General features: G+C 41.1%; 1 long non-coding RNA gene across 1 annotated transcript in view; it reads left to right on the forward strand.

Annotated features, from left to right (window-relative positions):
- LOC311441308 overlaps window positions 1-17,708 on the forward strand; it is a 54,334-nt gene that overhangs the window by 27,331 nt on the left and 9,295 nt on the right. Inside the window, exon 3 of the long non-coding RNA XR_014695881.1 lies at window positions 10,985-11,083. This is a non-coding gene — a long non-coding RNA (uncharacterized lncRNA). The remainder of the gene's footprint in view (window positions 1-10,984; window positions 11,084-17,708) is intronic.

The raw sequence follows: 17,708 nt of genomic DNA on the forward strand, positions 1-17,708 counted from the left end.
CCCTTTCCCATGCTAAAGTGTTGGAGGAAAGTAAAATTGTCATTCTTCATTGCAAGCATGGCTTTATTCTATGGGTGTGTGAAATGATCCCTGTCTTAATCTGCTTTGTGTGTTCATAAAATATGTAAGCCCACTTGAATCCTACAGGATGAAGGGCATTCTTGAAGAGAGTTATTACAGTCTACCAGATTGTAGCAAAAATAATAATGTCTAATCATTTTCAATAGTAATAAAATTGCTATCGCTCTATTTTCAAATAGCCAAACTGAAATGCAAAAAGGGGCAGGTGCAGTTTTAAAAATGTGGCCTTGGCTATCTAAATGTGTGAAGCTAATTGCAGGTTCCTACAAAAACTATTAAAAGCCTTCGTACTTCTAAGCACATAGCGAATCCCATGGCTGTATAAGTACTGGTTAAATGTTGTACTCATTTATTCAGTTTCTGCAGTCAATAGCTGACATAACATTTGTTTTGCTTTTGTTGACTTTCTTAACAACCTAATGCAGAGTGCCTAAATGTTGCACTTAATTTATTTTTCTGCTTGAATGATGAATGCCAATTTGTCTTGAGGCAACAATTTCAGTTTACTATCAGCTAGTATTCCTCTCTCAGCAATAAATGCAGCATATTCTTGAAAGAGCAGTAGCATTAAGAAAAATTACCACTTGTATGAGAAGTTTAAGAATAAATCTTCAAAGTGTCAAAATTGCTATGATAGTTTTTATCTCTATTTGAAAAAATCATGATCAGAGCTTATAATTTATGAATGACACTTTTTTTAGAAGATACTACTACTCATGAGGTAATCTTGGGAATAGAGAATAAGCGTGTACCTCTGGCATAGTTATCAGTCTTCAATAGTAAAGCAAAACAAATTTTTTGTGTACACTGCAATGGTTCCTGTGCAGCCATACGTGGTGTAGGTACTGGTGGTGTTAAAGAGCTGATCCCAGGAGGGGTTTCAGCAGAGAGCTGCTGCTGAGCAGCATTCTGTGTAACCCTCCTGCCCCTCTTAGATCTGTGCCTTGTCCCCAGACACCAGATGATCTTGTGTACTCTGCTCTGTGCTGCTTTGGTAACAAAGCTCTCTGCTGCTTGCATGTCTACACCCCCTGCAGTCATCCTGCTCAGCTGCAGCGTAGGCATCGCTTAGCCTTGTTTGTGGGCTATAATGAACACTCTGAAGGTGCCCAAGTGATAATCTTAGAGCATAAATTCCTCTTTTCCAGCACAAAACAGATAACTGCCTGTGAAATGGCAGTATGGGTCTCAGCCTTGACCTGCAAGGAGATGAAGGACTGCCCAAGACCGCAATGTTTTCAGGCCATGATCACTCAGATGCCTCCCAAGATGCTAAGTGCATGTGGCAGTGATGCCATGTTGCAGACAGCCTGTCCTCCCTGATGGACTGAGGTTTCTGCGTGTGTTTTTTCAGCCAACGGAATATCCCTGGGATGCCATGGAAATTTTACATTTGCATTTGTTTTGGATGGAAATAAAAGGCTTGTTTTCCTGTGGAAAGGCCAGTAATACTCCTTTCCTTAAAATACGATTTTGGAACAAACAAATATTTTTATGCTAACTTGAAATGTGAAGGGTTGAATACTCTAAGTCAATAATGTTAGATATGAAGTAGCAGAACTTCTAACCAAACCGTTTCTGTGAGGGAAACCAGAAGCATTCTTGGTTTGGGGTGGGCGGGGGTTGCCAGCTCTGTCTTTGTAGAAAACCCTTCAGCAGTTAGTGGTGTTCAGCAGGATTGGTGTTGTGGTGCTGGGCAGGGAGGGGAACCAGGCCTGCTGCTAAAGCAGCAACTGTTCCTGGCCATCACCAATCTGAGGCAGATGTGAACTGACAAGATAAAGACGAAGTGCTGCGGGCTCTCATACCGCTTGGTAACATCCGCCAAGGGACAGGCTGGTAGGGGCGGACTGGCTCTCCTTGCGATTCCTACCCACTCCCCTTCCAGTGCTCTGCGTCCACCCGATCACACTGCTTCCCCCTCACTTAATTCACTGGTTTCCTTTAAATGGCCTAAAACAGAATTATGTACCGAATACTGTACCAATACCAACACTGGTCCAGTATCTGCCTGTATTGCACATCACCTTGTATATCTTAACTAAATTCAGATGTTGGCTGCAGACTTGGTAGCCCCTTCTTCCAGAGCTTGTTGTCACAGAACCTCTTCTTCCTGGCAACTTCCATACGCAGGGATCGGGCAGAAATACTGACCATCTCCGTGGCTGCCCAAAGGCAGCAGTGGGATGACAGCTCAAGTTATGTTCCTATTTAAACAAACACACTCTCCCAGTGAAGGACTCTGTGTTTGTACCAGTCTAGACACAAGTATTAGTGTAAAATGGTCCCAAAGATAGAGTTCACTTACTGTATTCCTAAATGCTTCCCATTGTTTGAAAGCATTTTCCTTGATGGCAGTTGATCTTGCCACTTAGCCGATTTCAGGAATGCTTGAGACAGTTTTTCCTGGATCAGCTCTGACAGCATGTCCAAGCAATTTCTAGAAGCAGCAATGCTGAATAAATGGCATGGGGTTTGGTCATTCTTTGAGGCTCGGCTCTACCCACATCTGCTTTCCAATCACATCAAAAGGCCTTCTTGGTGTCTTGTTTGATAATGTTTGAAAGACAAAGCTTCAAATGCAGCATGTGAGTAGGAACCTCACGAGAGGGATGTTCGTGCCGTTGTGTGTGGTAGAGCTGAGCGAGTGCAGTGCACAGTCAGTCGTGAACGCCGCCGCCAGGTCACATTACTTGCCTGCTGGAAGTATTCAGCATCATCCTGGTGCTCATGGAAATGCTCAAAATTCTCTTACACTTCATAAGCTGGAAGGACATCATTGTCTTTTTCCTGTTTTCTTTGTCTTCAATGTCAACGTGTTGTCTTGCTGAATTTCCTCAGTAAAAATGGCTACAGGATCTGACTTTGAGTTCCCAGGATTTTGTGTTGTCAACAGGGAGCAAAGGCAAGAGGAAAAACCTGTGTGTCTCTGTCAGATTGCTCCAAGGCCAGCAGCAAGGCCCTGTTGCTAAAAGGACCTGTCTTTTTATTGCCTGTATGCACACTGGGTAACAGTGGGGTCCCCATCAAGGGCCAGAGCTTCTTGATGTTGGTGTAACAGATAACATGAGAAATAATTGCTGTGCTAGCAGGGGAGCAAACTGGAGCTTGGCAGGGATACTTTCCTCATCCCGGGTCCTTTTTTAAAAGTGCTAGAAAGCTAGCTGTGCGAGTTAGCTCGTCCAGCTTCTGCTGCAGAGAGAATGAAGGGGATTTATCCAGGTTTTGCCCGCTGGTGTTAATGGCTGTGGTGGGTGGTGTCCTGTGGCCGTCAGAAACACTGAATAAGGAAGGCTGCTGTCTGTGTGGCACCACTGCATTTGGAAGTGAATTCAGAATAAACGTACATTGCAAAGGCTTCACAGATCTGCCCTGATGTTGTCAAGAGCATTGCTGTATTGAGAATGCCCTCTGAGGTGATTTTTTTTGTGTGCTGTTTTTTTTGTTTCTTTCTTTCTTTTAATGTAAAAAAGATAGTGTAATGTAAGAGGGGGAAAGAAGATGCTGCAAATCAGCAACAAAAGCACAAGTGGAAAAATATGTTAGAAGACTGTGTCATTTGTGGCCTCTGTTTTCAGGTAGAGCAAATAGATCCTGCATGCCTCATCAGTGCTTTGAAGCTTTCTGTCCTGGCAGAAGGGAAGGGCGTTTGAAGAGCCCAGACTCCGCCTATGTGTGTATGTCGACTTCTCAGTCAAATGGCCTGCTATTGCCTGCTTTCTTGCTGAGCAGATAACCAGAAGATAGCCTTTTCATGCCCTTGTGTGCTTATTTATATGGTGAGAGATCTTACAGCAGCAAGACTTCCATGCCCAAAGAGAAACAAAACAAAATCTTTCTGCATTGGAATGAAGCTTACCATTGCTCAATTTCCTGGAAACAAAAGTCCTCATCTGAAGGGACCAGAAGTGTTTAAAAACAATTGTATGGCTCCCCTTTGCATCATGAAGCACTGGCTGTTTGCCTGATGCTCTAACAAGAAGCTCAGAGCTCAAAAGATGTTGGAGAGACCGATCCAGCCATAGTTTCTAAGGCCCTGGCACTTCTCAGCATGTGAGAAACTGAACTGGCAAGAAATCAAAGTTTGAAGAGTCAGCAAAACTGACTGCCCCTCCAAACTTTTCAGTTTTGACAAATCATTTTTCAAAAAAACGTTCCTGCAGGAAATGTACAAGTACCCTGGAGATAAGGGGAGGGAAGGAGAGAGAAAAGATTTACATTTTACTCTTTCTGCCTTTTTAATTGAACGGGCCAGGGAGATGCTCTCATGGTGCAGGCAGGGACTGAGTCAGGGGGAATTGGATTAAGAACATTATTAAAAAGAGCAGTGAATGTTGCCAGCGTGTTGTACTCTACAGATGTGATTTGTCTGTTACATTTTGGCTGCTTATTTCTGGGTTAAAATGGAAACCTCTGCAGTAGATGTGTTTTGTTCTGTGAATGCAGAGCCCTGAACACAGTGCCTGGTGCTTGGTACCCATGGCCAGCCCTTGCCAGGTCCTGGCTGAATGCTGCCGAAAGCCAAAAGGAAACCACACGACTTGTGAGCCTGGTGGAAGTTCAGGCTCAGCATGCAACACAAGTTACAGTCCTGGTGGCAGTTGTACCTCATTTGTGGGTTTGTGCATTATGTTCAGGGCCGAAGATATTTAAAAACCATTTAATTACATGAAAACATTTTCTTTCATGCAGTTGCTGGTTAAGAGACCTAGTGATTTAATAGTCACAATCATAACCCACAGAAGGTAACGCGCAGGGCTGTAACTAAAGCTCGTAAATGACTGCTGCTGTTGACAAATCCCTAAAAACAAAAGGGTTCTCTGATGGTCACAGGGTCCAACCTGTTGGTCGAAGCAGGACAACTCAAATTGAAAAGAACCAGCAATTTGAAGCAACTTCCTAAAATATATGTATATTTATAAATAAATAAATAAATACCTGTTTATAATTTTTGACATTGAGGCTGAAAATGTGAACATGTGCCAGACTTTAATTTGTGGCCATCAAGTGAACGTCTGCAATATGCAGGTTTGATTTTCTACAATATTAACCACAGAGGCTGTATAACTATGAATACAAAATCGCCAATGCAGTTGAAGCCAGCAGTAATTAATTAGCGTGATGGTCAGGGCAATGCTGCTGCTACACCATACTTGAAGTACTGGAGGTGTTTTGTGACACGTGACAAATGCTAAGCCTAATTAAAATATTTGCCAATCTCCCAGTTCAGTTTCTTTGCATCAACTAAAATTTCCAGAAACTTCAGGTTATTACAGCTGCACTGTAAAAAGTCAGATTTTAAACTAAAGCACAGAATTAATCTGCAAAAGCATATGGTTAATATGGGGTTCAGGAGTAGTGGGTGTGAAAGAGAAGTGAATTTCAGCCAGCATGTGTTTATCAAGCTTTTCCATTGCCAGCTACTTTAAATTCATTTTTTGCCATTTGGAAATGTTAACATTATAATTCTTATGTTTTTCCAGACACAAAGAGCAAACAGATACTTTCTATGTGAATTAGGTTTATTTGATTAAGAGAACAAACCAACCAACAAAAAGTCCCCTTGGAAGACTGCTGCAGTGTGTTTCTGAGAATTATTACGAGGTTTTCTGAACTCCCCAAATAAAGCTCGCCAAGAAATGGAAAGGTGCAGTGAGTAGAAAAGGGTCTCCCTGCTGCGGCTGGCCCCACCGTGCCTTGGGGACCAAGAACAAGGAATGGGAGAAGGTCAGTAGCGTGCCTTCCCGTTAGTTCAGAGGACTGAACCCAGGGTGTGCTGCCTGCAGGCTGTCCTCCCTGTGGACATGTGGAAACACCAGCCCTGAGAAGGCAGGAGGAGGGTGGTGAGGCTGGCAGAAGGGGCTTGTACGCCCGGCTGGGCTCTGGCCACCGCAGAGCTGATGGGAGCTGTCCCCAGCACAGCCAGAGCTCTGGGGGTATGTGCAAACACAAATGGGTTTTGTAGCACACCGAGTTCATCACACAGGTCAGGGGTTCATTGACAGTCAACGCAGCTATTAATATCATCTTGGTTTCTTCTTTTTAAGTTTATTTATAGAGGGGAAAAAAAAAAAAAAAAAAGGTGTAGTCTGGAAGAAGAGGAGGTCTGCGAGTTTGCATAACAAAAGGCTTAGTTTTCATATTTCTGCTGGAGTGATACATCTAATTTCCCATATCACACATCAGATTCACACTTTATTTCTCTAAATATTGTTTATACAGAAGCTTTCTCTGCAAAGAACATCATACAACAGTAATTATTATGCATAATTATTGGGAAAAAAATGCTGAGCTTTGTGCTTTGTTTTTTTAAACCACTGTTCCTTAAAGATACAGCCATGGGCATTTTTTACCTCCTCAGGATGAGTGATGTGCTCCATTTTCCAGGGCTGGCAGTATTCTCAGGGGCATGGGTCAAGCTAAACGCTGAGCTAAATGAAAGAGGAGAGGGTGGGTGCCCAGGAGACGCTGGGCTGGGGGGCTGGAGCTACTGCTGTGGGGATGTGAGCCCCTCGCAGGGCAGCAGGGGGAGGCAGGCACCTCGTGAGGGCGTGCTGCAAGGAACTGCTCCTCGACTGAGCCCGTTACACAGGTATCATGCATCTGTCTTGGAAATTAAGACTTACCTTCTTGTTGGGAAAGGAGGTGGAGTCAGTCAGCATTTGGCAATTTAGTTAAAAGCACAAATGCAACGTGAAAGGAGGTGTCTGACCTTAGCATGTAGTTAGTGGGATTTGGTATATTCCTCCTCCTGTTTATCAAATATCCATTCACTTACAAGTGGTTTGTTTTGTGTTGTTTCAAAGGCTCAAAGCTTAAAATAGAAAAGGCACTGAAAGCAGAGAGGTCTGTGGAAAAAGTTCACTGACTTGCATCTGTTTGGGTTTATTTTTAGGTCTTTAAACTACTTCTTGCCTTTCTGCCTTGTGTCAATGTCAGCGAACATGGATGAGATGCCCCAGCTCCAGTTCCCGTTAGTTGTTAGCACTGAGATCTCATTTGGAAGAGTTTGGGTTGTGATGCTGTGTTGTGTGATGCTGTCATTTGAGAAGGGTGAGGGAGTGCAGATATCTCCTCCTGCAGTCCTACAAAGCTATTTTCATACGCTAGGCAGATTAATGCTAATACTTGTGCTGCGAGAAATCCAGATCTGAGACCACACATGCAGCCTTCTAAAGTGCCTGCAGGTCCTTTGTGTGTCCCAGCAAAGGTAACACCCGGAGCGCCCCCAGAGTTGTCTTGGTTTGCACAAAACCACACTGTGTTACTCACCGCAAGCATGGACTGTACGTACAGACATTTTCTAAGCTGGAATAGCAGTTACTGTGAACAGACAGAAAAATGCAGTAATTTCTCAGTTCTGACGGAAATGTTCGTTGTGGGCCAGCAACATCTGCAAGTCCTGTGTGCCGCGGTGACAGGTTCCTTAGAAAGCCAGAGACAGGGTGAGATCAAAGAGCGTGCTTTGATGTAGCCTGAGTTCAAAACCTAAGGCGGCACACCAGGCCATGTCCTACAGCGGCCAAGCCTGCTCTGTTTATCAGCCTCCACTTGACAAACAAGTGCCTTGAGCAACAGATCGAAGTTGTGCTATAGGCACCGGGGAAGACAGAAGGCAGAACCTCTTCCCCATGCTGGCAGAAGTGTGGGATGCTGCCAACGCGGCGTGCAGGACGTCGTGGGAGCACTTAAATAATGAATTGGTTTGAGTACCAGGGGCTCCACCAGGTCTCTGCTTTTAAGCTCTTAATACTTCAGTGTGGAGCATCCTGGAGGTGACCAGGTGACACTGTAAGAATGCAGCGAGCTCTTAAAATGGGAGTTTGGGCCCACTGTGCCAGCAGGGAGACTGTTCATACAACATCATTCCTCTGGCTGAAAATCTTCTGTTGACATCCAGTTTTAAGTTAATCCAGGAAAAGCTCACATGCCTTTATTCTTCTGCCAGCATCTTCTATTTTCACTTAGAGATCTTCCCCCTTCCTGGCATTTATCCCTGTTGTGTATTTATAGACACTAATGGGTTTCTGTCCATTCTCAGCTCTCGTTTGTTAGCAGAAGCAAGTCAAGCTTCACCGGTCCCCTTCATGTGAGCAAAAATTATAAGCAGTTTTATAGTCAAAGCTGTTCAGTGTCCTGTCCCCAGGCATTACCTGCATGCTTTTGACAAAGTAGTTCCTTGGTTGCTTTCATGGGTGTCACTGTGGCAGCCTGTTGTCATCTTACATTCAGACAGCATGCCCACAGTCTTCTCCAGCTACTTCTACCCCAATGAGCTCCCATGCTGTAGCACAAGGTTTTTGTTAGGCTGTTGTGACCTAACTTTGTATGCTGCTGAATTTCATTCTGTTTCTATTACTCTAATTCTGTCTAACCTTCTAATCTTCTTTATTGCTGATCCAACCTAAATTTGTGTCACTGGCAAATTTCATTAGTATGCTTTTTATGGTAAGGTCATTGTTGAAAATATTAAATAAAATTGGTCAGCATAGCTCATTGTCATCTCCTATTTATCCATTTCCCTTGCTCTCTTACAATTCATTTATCAGCCTTCACCTTCTTCATCTCAACTAATGAACTCCCATGTGGCTTTCTACTGAACTCCAGACAGACCAGATCTTTCTTGGGGTTAGAACATCAGTTATCTTATCGAAGAAACCTAGATGAAGCCAAGCTAATCTGATACCGCCTGTCATTTCCTGTCCAATCCACTCAGAATTTGGAGCTGGAAATAACTTAATTCTGTTTAGTTTCCTCAATGCAGTATGTTCATTTGAGCTTTATTTTCCTATAGCTTATGCTCATCCTAATTCCTCAGCCAATTTGCTTTGGCTCCTATATTCTTTTCAGTTTGGGCCATGCTCTATTTTCTTTTTTTCCCCTACTGAGTAACGATGTGTTTTTCGAATGAGCCAAATACTAAACTCTTCCTGTGGCAAGTGAGCCTGGTGTGATAGCCTATAGTTGACAATATTGACTTATACAGTATGAGATAAAGGCTCTTCCTAGTCCTCATGCTATGTGGTTGTGGACAACAGGCAAAGCAGTGCTAACTCTGTGTCCCAGCCATACAAGAGCAGAAGAAGCTGGCAGGGTCACTGTGAAAGCAAGTATACACCATCAGCGAGTATAGAGTTCTTAATTTCCTCAGGAAGGTCAGAGACAAAGGTTTAGCCATAGTTAAATGCTCTGTTACAGGGCTAAAGATGAGATGCCCGTCTTGCTGTTACCTGTGGCACACAAGGTGGCAGGCCCAGCAGCATCCAGAGTCCTCTACACCCTCGCTGGCGATGATCCTGTTATTGACGGTGGCTTTGGGCCCATGGGAGGAGATTTCAGTTGCTGAACCCCTCAGCATAAGCAGTGGACAGTCTCAATACACAGGGCAAGATTTGAAAGTGGAATAAACCAAAAGAAGAGTGGATTTTTTTTTCCCTCTTCTGAAAAAATAGTGACTGTAATAATAAAAAGGGAAGGTGGGGGAATAATGGAAATGGATGTAAAGTTAGCTAATAGCAGCAAGACTTTGGGGAGTTGCAAAGGAATCTGGCATTCAGCATGTTGAAGGTAATAAAATGGTGAGTGCCTGCTTGCTTTCTGAAAGTGCCCACTAAAAGAGATGAACATTGTCTCTAGTACTAGGCTCAGGAACGAGCCCTCTACATCAGGGAATACCCAGTCTTGGTGCCCCTCCAAGTTTCAGGTGTTTGCTGCACCTTCCACGACTGTCCTCAAGTGTGACAGCAGCTTTTTAGAGTCAACTCCACCTTTGTATTTTACCTGTTAGAAGGAAGGACTCATCACTGAAGTTGTGATGTGCCTTGAGAACCTCCTTAGAAGCACCATAAAACTGTAAATATTAATGGAACTGGTATCACAGCCTTGAAATCCTCTACATCACATCCATGGCATTACTGAAGGAAGGGTCTCAATGAGTTTTTCACAAACCAAAAAAAAAAAAAAAAAAAAAAAAAAAAAGTGGGAAATAATTTCCCCAGTACTGATTCTGCCAGTACTGATTCTGGAGAAGTCTCTTGCTTGATCTGGAATGATTTTGATGACTTTGAATATTTAAAGTGTTAAATGCAATTTTCTTCTATCTATTAAATCTTATAATGTTGATTATAGACTGCTTTTGATACATTGCTATTGGCTCAAAACAAAATAGTTCAATAGCTGTTACAGAACAGCCATTTATATTCTTACCCTAACAGCCGTCACAGTTTCAATCTAAAATTCCTGTTTTCATGGATTTATCATTTGGCTATAAAATGTTCCAGACTGAAGCTTGGCATAGAGACTCAGCTAGGGATTGCATGTATTCAATTAATCTGGGGATCCTTTGTATTTCAGAGCTGCCATATAATACAAAAACAAACAAACAAACAAACAAACAAAAAAAAAACAATATTTTTAAGAAGTCTTTTTGTCCAGAATATGAATTAATGCCACTGGGTACTTGAAAGTGAATGCCAAATGCATTTTCTTTACTAACAGGTTTACTGCACAGTGCATTCCTTTCAAACCATATTACATGCATTTCTGTCACAAAGCCTGGGACAAAAATACTCTGGACTCACTTCTGTGTAGTGTTAAGGTGGCTTTGTGATGAAAAGCTGCTGCGAAGGTGACAGTCCGGAGCAGATCATTCTAACTGCTTGAGAGTCTTCAGTTGGCAGGGATGCGAAGGAAGCTTGCACGCTAACTTCATAGCTTTAATGCTGCTGCTGGGGTCAGGTTTTGTGCTGCTGACCTTGCATTTCCATAGAAACTTCTTGAAGTCATAGGCTGGTATCAGCCACTCACTGTCATTATGCCACTGGTGAGAGGTGACTTAAAAACTGTCAATGTGCAGAAGTCGTCCTTCACTTAGCTTTTTTCTTCTTTTTTCAATCTTTTCCAGGTTTTATTTCATAATTACTAACAGGAGCAGAAGATTGGAAGCAATATCTGGAGTGCAGAAATTGTTTGCAAATCCAAAGAACAGGGCCACCACAGAATTGTAAGTTTTGGAACAAACAGCTTTTTCCTGACAAAATGTTGTTTCTTTCCTGGTGCATGCTATAGTCTAATAACAACAAAGGATGCTTGTCATGAGAGCAACAGCCAGGAACCCCAGTTCAGGGATCTGTCCAGAGAACAGTCCATGCACAGCGTGGGATAGGCAGAGCCTGAGCCATGTAAGAGCCAGACACAGCACAGGGACTGCAGCCTGTCTCCTTCTATTCTTTGTCCTTGGGTTAGTGTGGTATTGTAGCAAAGGAGATGTTTTATTTTGTGTATATTTGTAGAGATAATTAGAAATCTAAACTATATATGTTAATGCTTCCCTCTCCAAACCTTAAATTCGACCCTAACCCCACACAAAGCCCACCTAAGTCTCCCATGAACTATAGCTCACAACAGAAAACTTTTGGGAGACTTGAACTTCCTTTGGCAGCCTTTACATAATCACACTGACAACAGGACTCTGCACTTTATCTCTCTCCAAACACTATCACTAACCCCAGTTATGACCCCATGCTTAATTAGTTGTTTATGAGTATGGATTAGCTCAGCCACTAACAATATTAATGGTATTAACAATAACAAATCTTGTGTTTTTCAGCATCATTAATCAACAGATATTCCAAAATTCATTACGGTTATAACCTTATGATTTATACAGACTCTTTGATGTGCACAGAAGTCAGTCTCTAATTGCAGGCCAAAGAAAACAGCAAATTAAGTGTAACTATTAATGTATTCAAGCATAGTAACAAGGTCATCTGAAAGTAATAGACTTTAGGGAGAGGAGTTGCCAATATTAGAATTCAGCGTCTCTGGTCTACCATCCTTTTGTAGCAAGTCAGCAGTAATAATAATACTTTGTGGTCTTAAAGGATACAAATAGTCCAACGATGTCAGTTTGCAGCCTACTGGAAGCATTGCCTTCCAAGTGCAGTAACTTGGACCAGTAACTGTTCCAGGATGAGAGAGAAAATGTTTATCACTTATGACTTGGTGAGGAAAAAAATGACCAAGTCACATGGTCTGCAATTTAAAAATATAAAACAAAATATTTTTTGTTCACCATCATTGTAGGCCTTCAAAACAGTTTTATTAAATATTGTAACCATGCTTCTGTGAGAATTGTCACAATTACTCTGCATTTTAGCCAAACTTCTCAATCAGAAATATTGAAAGTGTCTCCTTAGATTGATTCATACATTCCAGAGCAGGAGATACATAAAAGTCAGGAGATGGACTCTATTTGCTATAATGAACTTTATCCTTAGTTCTTTTAATACTTAACAAGTACAAATACATGATTAAATTGAAAATGTAATATATAACAGGATAAGGAGACAAGAAAAGACCTATGAAGCACAGGAGCAACAATAGCAAACAAGCCAGACCAATTGAATGCAACTGAAGGATGAATGCCAGAGTCATATATGGCTCATCTCTGGTCAGAGACACTGTCCTGGCTGTGCTTGTGTTGATCTCGAAAACAGAAACAGGAGGAAACGTGGAGCAGAGAATTGCAGAAGGAATGGCTACAAGTCAGGTTGCCTTTGCGTATCATTCATCACATTGCATGGACATAGAAAGACCTGCCAAGAGATTCTGGACCCAAATAAATGTATCCGTTTGGCACTGGACTGCATAGACGTACTGGCTCTGGTCTCAGAACATAGCTCTGGATTTTCTAAACTACATTCTATTTTTTTTAGTGCAGGCATGGCTGAAAATAACTTTTTGGCCAGCTCTTCCATCAGCTGTAAACAGTAAGGAACCAGGGACGGAAAGGAAACTTAGCGATGTTGTATCATATTGAGCATATAGCAGTTACGTGGTGTTACGTGAAACATGCAGCTTTGGGAGCACGGTGGTTACAGCTAGCTAAGACAAAGTATGTAGTTTTTTCTTTACATAAAGAAAAAAAAAAATCAAGATTTCTCAAAGCATATTGGTATTTCAAGGTTCAGGTGGGAAACGTGAGCAAGGCACATTAAGAATAATGTGATCTGTAGAGCTGGGACTAGGAGACTCTGTGGAGTGGTATGTTACAAATCTGTGTAAGAAAAAATGAGGCCATAAATTAGAGGTGACTGGTAGAATTCAGTTAATTAGAATTTATGATTGTATAGGGGATGCTTTGTGCTACTAAGAGACAGTAGACTACATCGTGTTAAATACAGTCTGTGTACATAATTGTGGTCTGGGATTTTGACCCAGTAGTTTTTCCTCACTGTGGGGTTACAAGTCTGCTGTGCTGTTACAAATTTCTTTATATTCCTATAACTTCATCTGATGTTGTTTTCTTGCTGTGACATGCTATAAGAAGAAAAACATTGGCAGCAGTAAGCCAAAGCCTTCAGTTCCTCCGAGGTCTGCTCGCTATGCTGATGGCTCATTAATACCATCGCAGAGCAAGGTGGGCATGCAAGCGTTTGATCTCCATTTCTGAGTACAGCCTTTATGAACAAACAGAGACAGTCTTCTTCAGTTTCTCATAAATGTTTGTGTGGAACTGCCTAAAAGAGATTTATTTCCTAAGAGATATTCAAGGCCTCCTGCCCTCTCCTTTTGTTGTGAGGACATACAGAAGATGAAACTCATTCCTCATGAGAAAGTCTTTGAAAAATCCTAATGTATAGGACATGGAAGCTTGTGCCAAATTCTGAATGGTTCCAAACATCTGGGTGCTCCTGCATCGAAATCTGTTCCCTGGTGCCAGCTCTGTGGTTTAGTGCCATAATGAGCAATCACCACTTAAAAAAAAAAAAAAAAAAAAAAAAAAAAAAGTTCCTCCATACAGGTCATTTATGTTTCTGTGCTATTGGTTTTACAGGGACATGCAGTTTGAGAATTAGTCCCACTGGCAATGGGGCTAATGACTTTTTTTTTCAGAACTTTTTAATACAGTCACAACTATTTCTACCTTGCCATTGTTCTGAAGATAACATAACGAGTAATGAGCAAACAAATACTGGGAAAACATGAGAAATTTAGGAACTGTCTTACAATTATAATCATTAAAGATCTGACGATTTTTTTTTTTATTTTTTTATTTAAAGAGCCAAGGTGATATATCTGAATAAGTAATCAGTTGCAATAATGTGCATGTGTCCTTTCCAGAAAAAGAAAATAAATCTATGTTAGATGCAGCCAAGGAATGTAAGGTACCTTTGTGGAAAATAATCTTCCAAAGGCCTGTTTTGTTGTTGTTTGTTTGTTTGTTTGTTTTTTACCTCTTATGTCCTTGCAGCTCTCCATGAATGTTTGAATTTGTCTGCTTGTACTGCCCACCCAACAGATTATTTTTTCTTATGTTGTCTGTTTGCTTTATAGTGTGATGTCCTTCATGGATTTTAAAAGAATGCCATTTTTGGAAGTATTTTAATGCTTATGGATTAATGCAGCCAATATGGGATTAGATCTATTGGAATTTTATTCCTTTCCTTCTGTACTTCTTAGCCAAGCTGAATATATTTCTGGCAAGTCCTGTCTGCTAGCTGATCCTCCTTGATTTGCTGAAGTCAGCCTGCAGACTGCTTCTTTGACAAAGTCATTGTAAACTGGCTTCTTTCTGTAATGTCCATTCAGATCCCACTTGGTTACTGCTTAATTGAAATTCTAGATAGAGCACTTGCTCTTGCAAGAGATTTTTTTCTTTGTGTGCGTCCAAAGGCAAAACAAGATCATATCAGTGGTAGTCAAAGTCTTTGAATTATAAATGGAAGGTTACTTGTGATTTGCAACTCAATAATGCCTTCATGATCCCATGGTCCTGATGCACTAGTGTGAGGCATGTTGGTGTGAATACTGCCTGGTCTTACATAAGGGCTCTTCCCATCCACCCAGGACATGCATCCATTACTACTCCCCCTCTTGGTTGATGACCGGATTGTAAGCCAGAACTGGCAGAAGCACTAGCTTTCACTTAATTTTGTCAAATCTTGCTGAGTATAATCCAGATCCACTCTTCATGTCTTTGGTTTCAATAACTGATCCAATCTTGTTAAATGAATTTCCCCAGACTGATCATCCTGTAAATGAAACTTGTAATTTTTGGTAAGGGAAGTGTTTCACCTGAGACTGATCTAATTAACACAAACAACGCCTTGTCTGTCTGTCAGAGGTTACCGCAAAACCTCAGGCTGTTACAGGCTGAGGCCTTAGACTCCTTCTGAAAACATTCTAGTGTGAAGTTTACTGGATTCATGTGCTGGACTGGCACAAACTTTCATCCAGAAATCCACACTTCAGATCACCCTCTTATCCAACATGGTTAGCGTGAGTAGAGAAAATTCAAAATTATCTTTCCAAAACTATGCACACTGACTTTTAAAGGTTAAAAGTCAGGTTAAAGGTTTTAAAGGATAATCAGGTAAATTAATAATGGTACTGCAAGAGGATGTAATGGCCAGAAAAATAGAACACTGCTACCAGTTTTGCAAAAGCGAACAAGGTTTATCTCTTGTCATTATCACCAAGATTTTTTTTACTAGTAAAAAGGAACTGAATTAAAAAAGCAAAAATACAAACCAATTTCCCAACTTCTAATGGGACTTTTCTCGTCTGTGAAAAATGCAACAACCAAATTCTTTCTACTCACTGCTGCAGCTGGTTTCCTCCTATACGTCATCAAATCCTTTTATAGATATCATTAGCGCAGCGTCTCCTTCTTTAATAATATCAGACTTCTTTTCTGTGCTAAATACATGCAAATGAATATTAATACATGCCTCTTTTGTTTGACTCTTCTAACTTAGAGCTGTAGCAGATGCAAATTTGGGTCACTGTATATATACTCAATTAGAACACAAAGGACAACAGATTTTTTTATAGATTTGGATAAAAAATTTAGAAACGCAGAGTAGGTAAGGTAAGTTTATTGATATATGTTGAGCAGCTATGTGAACATAAGATCATCCTAATAAAAATTTGAGGGGGGCGGGGAGTGGAAGGGGGTGGAATCCATCAAAATCCATCATGAATGTTGATCACTTTCAGCAAGAAGAGTATCTTGTTTTTCTTACATCTGGATTCTGTATTGCCCAGTGTATTTTTTTGTTTGTTTTATTTACAAAAGGAAAACAAGGAGGTCATTTCAATGTAGCATTTTGTTATCATGCAGTTTCAAATATATTATTTGTTTTCTTCGTGTTTTTTGTTTTTGTTTTGGTTTTTTTTGAAAAGCAGGAGTGGAATAAAGTTTCTGGACTAAGGTGGCATTTTAACCAGCCTTCCCAACTAATCCGAAGAACAGGAATTAGTAGCTTATGTAGGAAAGTACTGAGGAGAAGCAAAGGATGTGGGAAAGGAACATGACTCAGTCAAGTCATGGAAGACAAGATTTGCTAAACTCTGGTTCCTCTTTTTTTCATATTTTGATCAAAGGAAGAAAGTGTTGCTGAACTGAACTCATTCCACTCTCACCCCCCTCCATCCTGGAGGATATGTTTGCTTTCATCTGTTTTATGCCAAGCTAGCTTGGAGTCCCCTGCTTCTGCTCTGTCCTTTCCAGTTCTGCCAGACAATTATTTTTTTTCTGTCTAGTATAACAAGATATTTCATTTCTGTGTTTCAAACTTAATATGGCTGTTCACAATGTGATTTATTCTTTAAGCATCTATCTGTTACTGGATATCCACCTAAAAGTAATGTATGTGTAGAAAATTAACTTGATGGTGCCCACAGATGTAGAAAGCTTTTGTTAAGATCAGTTCTCAATTACTAAAGTGATGTAAATGTAGTATGTTTATACTGAAGACCTTTCCTTTTAGGGGAGTTTTAAGTATCAGGTGGCATTTGTTTGACTTGAGATGGTCATTTATGCCACAAGTCAGTAGTACGCTTCACGTGGTTTAAATGAATTTCATTTTGGTTAGGCTTAAATTAATTAGGGACAGTATTAAGTTGTAGAAGCATATTAGTAAACAGCTCCAGTATTTCAATATATTATTTCTTCATATGTACTACTGAATGTTCAGTCCACAGTTTTCCCAGTTGGGCTGGAGTCAAGAACAGAAACCTCGCTTCAGGTCAGTGCCCCTGCTGTGGTGTGGGGAGGTCAGATCAGCAGCCAGGGGGCTCTGATGTTGCCCCAATGAACTTCACCACGCTGGCTTCCAGGCCAGCTGGGGCTGTTGCTGCTGCCCCTTCTCTTCTTCCCTGCTGTCTGCAGCTGGAGCATCTGGGCGTACTTGTGTTGGCTGTGACAGCTAGCTTTTAGGTGACTTCACTCTGACTTTTATTGAGGTCAGAGCTGATTTCAAGACTGATCAACTTTACTTGAATTCAGAATATAGCAAAGTCCCCTTGTATATATAAGCCCTTTTGTTCCCTTTAGAGGGAGTTAAACCTGGCCTTGAATATTGACCACGTTTAAATTTTATTTTGCATTTATTTTGGATAATTGATGATTGCAGTACTCCAATCTATCATTTTCTGCACTCCCTTTCTTGTTTCTGCCAGCTCACTTGAAAGTGTCAAGTTCTACCAGGGAAGGGTTAACAAAGATGCATCGCTGTATTCTAGGGATGGATGAACTTTTCTCTCACTTCATTTAGGATGCAGTAAATAATTCATTTTGCTGAGAGAATTAGTATGTGCTTCCTCTAGATTTGGTTAAAGAC

The sequence above is a fragment of the Aythya ferina genome (assembly GCF_964211825.1).
Source record: "Aythya ferina genome assembly, chromosome: 9".
In the NCBI taxonomy this organism is placed as follows: Eukaryota; Metazoa; Chordata; class Aves; order Anseriformes; family Anatidae; genus Aythya; species Aythya ferina.